The following is a 6,751-nucleotide window of genomic DNA, read 5'->3' on the forward strand; positions in this document are numbered from 1 at the left end:
CCCTCACATGATTTGTTTGAACTTTTACTCGTCGAGCACTTGAACTTCTAGCAACCTTTTCTTTGTTTATGAGTTGTTTTTAAAAGTGCAAAAAATGGCGTTATGTTTTTTATTTCTTGAACAGGTAAATCCTAGGTTTTAATAAACTCTGAACTTCTCTGTTATTTCAATATGAACTTCACCTTTTTATATTTTGAGTAAAGAATTGTATTTGATTTTTATACAGAAAAAATCGAACATGGAAATACAAGGTGAACCTCTTCCGCAAGAATTTTTGAACTTCTCCGGACAGAGCACTTGAACTTCTTGCAACAAATCTGAGTTTTTTATATACTTCGAACTTCTCTGTGTACGTGAACCTCCTTTACAATAATATTTGAACTTCCTGGGCCCACCACATGAACTTCTAGCAAAATGTATTTTTAGACCTTGTTTTTTATTCTTTTTTCGTATATGAAAAACACTCCATGTAGTAGTTGAACAACTAGTAGTCTTCACTTAGAACTTCCGTGTTATTTTTATTTGAACTTCACATTTTTTCAGTAAAGATTTGTTTTTTATTTTTCAAACGAACATCGGATTTCAATGTTTTTTTTCAATTTGAACTTCATGTTTTTTTTATAATAACAATAGATATATGAGTTTTAAAAAAACGTAAACTTATATTTTTTAAATAACCATCGAACCACATTGTTGTTTTAGCTTGAACTTCTAGTTTTAAGAAAAAGTGGGAAAGATCTTTTTAAACTTTTTATTTGTTCCTTTACTTTAATTTGAACTTCTCCATTTTATTCTTTAGTAACGAGAAAAATCTGAGTTTTCTGTATACTTCAGACTTCTATAATATTTTAATTTGAAATTCTTAGTCTTTTTTCAGAAAAAATATGTTTTTAAATAAGCATCAAACATTTAAATAAAATTGAACTTCATACGTTTATTTTTCCTATAAACAGAAAGAAGTTGAGTTTTCCGTATATATCGAACTACTCCTTTTTTAATTTGAACTTCTTCATATTTTCTATTTACTAACAAGGAAAATCTGAGGTTTTTTGATAAATATCGAACTTCTTTATTTTTGTAATTTGGACTTCTTGGTTTATTTTTTTGTAACGAAAAAGTACTAGTTTTGTAAGAAATATTGAACCGGTCCGTTATTTAAATTTGAACTTGTAGAAATTTTTTATTTAGAAATGGCAAAATCTTTTTTATGAATTTTCAATTGTTCTATTTCTTGCTTGAACTTCTTACTTTTCATTATTTAGTCAGTTGTTTTAAAATTTGAACTACTCTTTTATTTTAATTTGCACTTCTCGGTTTTTTTATTTTGAACTTCTGTGTTTCTATTTTAGAAATGGGGAAATATCAAACCGCTTTTTTGTTTTTTTAGTTTGATCTTCTATGGTTGTAGAAATGAGCAAACACATATTTTATATAAACTTTTATCTGGTCCATTTTTTATTTGAAGTCCTTGGTTTTAATTTTTATTGGCGGTTAAATTTGAGTTTTCAGTAAACATTGAGCCGCTCTGTTATTTTAATTTAAACTTCTAGGGTGTCTATTTTTGAAACAAGAGAAATCCATTTTCTAATTACTCTTTTTTGAACTATATTTGTTATTTCAATTTGACCTTCTGTGGGATATTTTGATGGTGTGTTCCTCTTTTTATTTGAACGTGTGCAATGAACATTTTTAGGTTTGATTTCATTACTTTTTGCTCATCTGAACTTGTGGTCTTGGCACACACCCACACACAAAATACATTATTTCGCATGTGAATTTTGCCTACAAACATTTATTTTTTAAACTTCAATTTTTTGTATGTATGAACTTCTGATTTATTAAAAACATAAAGGAAAAGCATACCCATAGCATGAGCACACCAAACGCACGCACACACGACTGTCTTATAAAAGAAATGGGTGGTGACATAATGTGGGCTTGCCAAGTTTTTCTAAATTGGTTCTATTTTTATCTCAAAATGAGGTTCATTGGTGATTTTTCCTTCTCTATTAGTAGTAGCAGGACTTCACACATTCACCAAATATGCTACTTACTAGAGAAAAAACCAAATCCCTCGAATCCACGTGCACACACGCTTGGAGTAGATGAATCATTTTGTTTTAAGGTGGGGCAGAGACTAATTGCAAGACACACTCTCGAAGTAGTGAAACATGTGAAGTATAGTTTCTATATGTCTTCAGTGGCACTTCAGACCAATCATTCAGACTAATCATCCACATGTCACCTGCAGTCCAATCAGTGGAGACAGTTAAGTTCAGTCAACAAAACTGAAGAAGAACAAGAAGAAATGCATCAGTTTTGGTCAGGAGAAACACGGGCTCCGGCAACCACTACTCATGGCCGACAACATCCATCGGATCTCAGCCGTGGTGGTCGTCAGAGGATCCAGAGGCCAATATATCTGATGAAAGGGACGGCCGATGTACTGGACACTAGCAGGGTCGGATGAAAGTGGCGGGGGCGGAGGGCGCCGCATGCCGTGGCTGGCGGCGGGAAGCGAAGGTGATGCGGGAGGGGCCGCCGGAGGCGATGGCGCGTTGGTGGCAGAGCGGCTATGGCGGCCTGCAAGCTCATCTTCAGCGAGGAAGGGGAGGGAAGAAGGTCGCGGTGGCCGGTGGGAGAAGTTCACGGCGGCATGTGGAGGGAGGTCGCACGGTGGGAGGATCCCGATGGTTGTCGCGCGACAGCAGGATCCCGACGACGGGAGGTGGGTCGATGGCGGTTGAAGTGGCGCGATCCCCATCATGGGACAGTTGCTGCGGCGTGATCCCCATCGTGGGACGGTGGCTGCGCCGCGATCCCCATCGTGGGACGGTGGCGGTGGCGCGATGTGGGGCGATGGACGGTGGCGGCGACGCGATGTGGGGCAATGGACGATGGCGGAGGCGCGATCCGGGTCGAGGGATGGATCCGGCGCCGGTTGGTAGCGGTGGAGCGTTCTGGGTGGTGCAGGGGGAGGGATGCGCCAGCTGGGGATGGGGATGATGTGCGGGTCATGGGGGATCCGGAGCGGCGTCGGTGCAGCTAATCGCCGGCGGGTGGTTGGCCGGGCCACGGTCGCCGGGATTTCGGGAGGCAGGTGGAGGTTGACGAGGGTGGGTGGCCGGATCTGACACGAGTGGGGGCGTGGGGGGTAGTGGGAGCGTGGGTTCGGGAACATGTCCATCGCTCCTTATAGGGGCTGATCGTGATCCAAATAGTTATTCTAATCCTGGGATTAGAATAGTGTTACTCTCTCTCTCTCTTTATATATATATATATATGACTCCTCTTCTGTACTCTTGAGAGTATGTACTCTCATCCTCAGTATACCTCATATACGCATTAATTATACCTCTTTATTATTCTCAATATATTTTATTAAATATTCTAAGATACCTCAATATGAATTTAGTTGAAAAAATATTATCTGCGATGTACTTTTTGTAATATACCTTTTCACGTACAAACACATCAGTATATACGTAAACATTTAAAAATACATAGACTCACATGAATTTTTTCATGAAACTCATTTTGAGGTATCTAATAATTACTAATGAAGTATATTAAAAATAATAAAAAAGTATAAAAGATTCATCTATGTGGTATATGAGGAGCGGGAGTACGTACTCCCAGAAGTATACAACCATTTTCCTATATATATATATATATATATATATATATATATAGTGTTACTATTCATCACTCAGGGTGCGGAATAAGTTATTCTGCAAGTTATTCTGCACCCGAGGTAATCTTACGATCATTTCATAGTTAATTTACGTTTGTAATTCAAATAGTTACATTCCTATCGATTCATGACGTAAAATTTGACATAAAAAAAAACATAGGTCATAAGACAAGAAAATTTACAGTTTATGTGTATTTTACACTATGTTTTTATATTTGTAGTTTTACATAATATAAAATATTTTTTTCGACGATTATATATTTTCTTGCGGTCTCTTTTTACTTTGGAAATAAGGCAAAATTTACGAAACGTAAAATTACGGTCCATTGATGATAAAATAGATGGGGTGAAGAATAACTATTCCTCACCCAGGATGATGAATAGTCAATCCTCTCTCTCTATATATATAGTGTTATTATTCATCACCCAGGATGCAGAATAAGTTATTCTTCATTCGAGATAATCTTACGATTATTTTGTAATTAAACTATGTTTGCAATTTAAATAGTTACATCCCTATATATTCATTATGTAAAATTTAGCATAAAAAATAAAAATATAGAATATAAGACAAGAAAATTTGCACTTTATGTATATTTTACACTATGTTTTTACGTTTGTAATTTTACATAACATAAAATATTTTTTACAATGATTATATATTTTTTTACAGTCTTTTTTTACGTCGAAAATAAGATAACACTTACGGAACGTAAAAATACGGGGCATTGCTGGTAAAATAGAGGGGGGTAAAGAATAACTCTTCCTCACCCAGGGTGACGAATAGCGTAACCCTATATATATATATATATATATATATATATATATATATATATATATATATATATATATATATATAGGATAGGTCTATTATGATAACACTCTTAAGAGTTCTATTATGATAACACCCGTGCTTATTCTGCTAACACCTCCGCCCATCCCGTAGCTACAGACTAACCATGCTAAACACCCGACCTAACTGCGTGGGTCAAAAAAAGGTCCTCCACCCCCACCTTATTCTGTGGTCGAGCACCATCTCCCACTCCCGCACGACCTCCACCTCCCTTCCCGCATCGTCGGGCAAACCCCCACCCCTGCGCCGCCGGCCCGCCCCCCTCCCGCGCCGTAGCGCCGCCTCCCTCCTCCGCCGCATCGCCTCCCTCCCCGCACTTCCTCTTCCTCCCAGCCGGGGTCACCACGCCTCCACTTCCTCCCAGCCGACGCCGCCGCGCCTCCTCTTCCACCCCGAATCGCCGCCACCCCCTGGATCCACTTCCTTCTTCCCCGCCCACCGGCCGCCCCACCCTCCTCACCTTCTCCGGCGCCTGCTAGCCTCCCCTACCCCTCCGCCAACCTCATCCACTAGATCTAGCAGCCCTTGCCCCCCGCCCTCTGGCGTCGCGGTGACACCTCCTCTGCTACTCTGGTCGGATCCGCCAACGCCCCTGACTACCGCTGCATCGCCGGATTCCGATGTCGTCCTGGACAGCAGCCACTTCTCCCTCCTCCCCTTCATCCCCCGGCTGCCGGATCCGCGTCTCCGTCTATGTCGGGTCCTGCGTCAGCTAGCCGCCGGATCCGCCTCGCCGCCCTCCACCGACCACCATCCACCGAATCCGGTGAGCTAGGGGGAGGTTACCGGCGACTCTTGCCTCCCCATTCCTCCACCACCTCCCGATCCAGTGCTGCTCCTTGGTCCCGACGCAGCTACCTCCTCTTCTCTTACACCTCCTCTTCTCTTGCGTGGATCCACTAGAAACACGCGCAATCCAAGATCATCCATCTCTTCCCTCACTGTCAACATCTTGCAGTTCGCTAATCTGATGTGTGGTGTTTGAATTTTTTTTCAGGCTTGCAGTTCACCAGTTTCCGCTAGGAGGACCACGACGACTCTTGATGCAGTCCTCAACCCTCCCTGGTGGTCGCTGCTGCACGACTTTCTTTGATGCGGTTCATGTGAATTACAGTGCGGTTTGGAGCATGTTAGCATGCAGTGCAAAATGGTGAATTTTGTGTTTGAGGAGTTTATGTATAAAAATTGCAGGGGCTAATCTGAATGAATTTTGTGGGGAGACATGTCTTCAGAATGCAGTTTGGAGTATCTGCACATGCAGTGCAAACGTTGCTTTTTGTGTTTGCTTATTTTTTTTGTATAAAGATTACAGGGACTCATTTGATTGCAGCGAAACATGACATGAGCATGCAGTTTCGACCATGTGGACATGCAGTGCAAAAATGGTGTTTTCCGTGTTTGATGATTTTATGTATACTAGTAATAATGCACGTGCAATGCACGTATTAGATAGGATATTAGTGGCATGTTATATTAGGTAAGGTATATTTGTGACACATTGATATTTGGTAAGATATTAATTGCTTTCTTCACGGGAATGGTAAGATATTAATTACATGGTAGATTTCATGGGATAGCGTTGAGTCTAAACATGTTTATAACCACTAGTAAATGTGCACGTGCAATGCACGTGTAATCTTGGAATTTATGGTCATGTTTCCCGCCAAAAATATATATTTATGGTCATGTTGAGGATCTGATAATGTACAGTGCACCATTTCGGGGGTCTAATAATGTATAATGCAACGAAGTCCAACTCATCTAGATTATTGCAAACATAATATTCTTAGTATTAGTTGACATACAATTCTCAGAGTAAATTTACAAAATATAGTACATACGTGGGCTACTATAGAAACATAGATAAGTTTAAACAACAAATATTCAAGGCAACATAAGAACCATTTTCCCATATGTAAAGAATACACATGAATTTAAAACATCTACTGACAATATTACCCGTTGCCAAATTACCTGATGTAGCTGAGCTGCGTTGTTTGCATCCTTCATGCACCGACGTCGCCAAAACCTCCCCAATTTCCATTTGCCGATTCATGGTGTTTGCATCCTCTTAGCCGACCAATGTTGTGGCAGTAACTGCACTTGCGTTATGGGCGCAGTAACAACGGCGGCGTGAAGATATAACTGAATTATCTTTAGAAATGTGGTATCATACCAAAAGGCATTGTCTGTCTCACGCCATG

At 40.3% G+C, this 6,751-nt stretch overlaps 1 non-coding gene across 1 annotated transcript; it reads left to right on the plus strand.

Annotated features, from left to right (window-relative positions):
• The first annotated feature begins 4,615 nt into the window (after nt 1–4,615).
• On the plus strand, nt 4,616–6,079 carry LOC125551226 (uncharacterized). The gene is made up of 2 exons (XR_015600905.1): nt 4,616–5,313; nt 5,545–6,079. It is a non-coding gene; the product is annotated as an uncharacterized LOC125551226 (transcript).
• The last annotated feature ends 672 nt before the right edge of the window (nt 6,080–6,751 follow it).

The sequence above is a fragment of the Triticum urartu genome, chromosome 4A, assembly GCF_056163025.1.
Source record: "Triticum urartu cultivar PI428250 chromosome 4A, HENAU_Tu73, whole genome shotgun sequence".
NCBI lineage: Eukaryota > Viridiplantae > Streptophyta > Magnoliopsida > Poales > Poaceae > Triticum > Triticum urartu.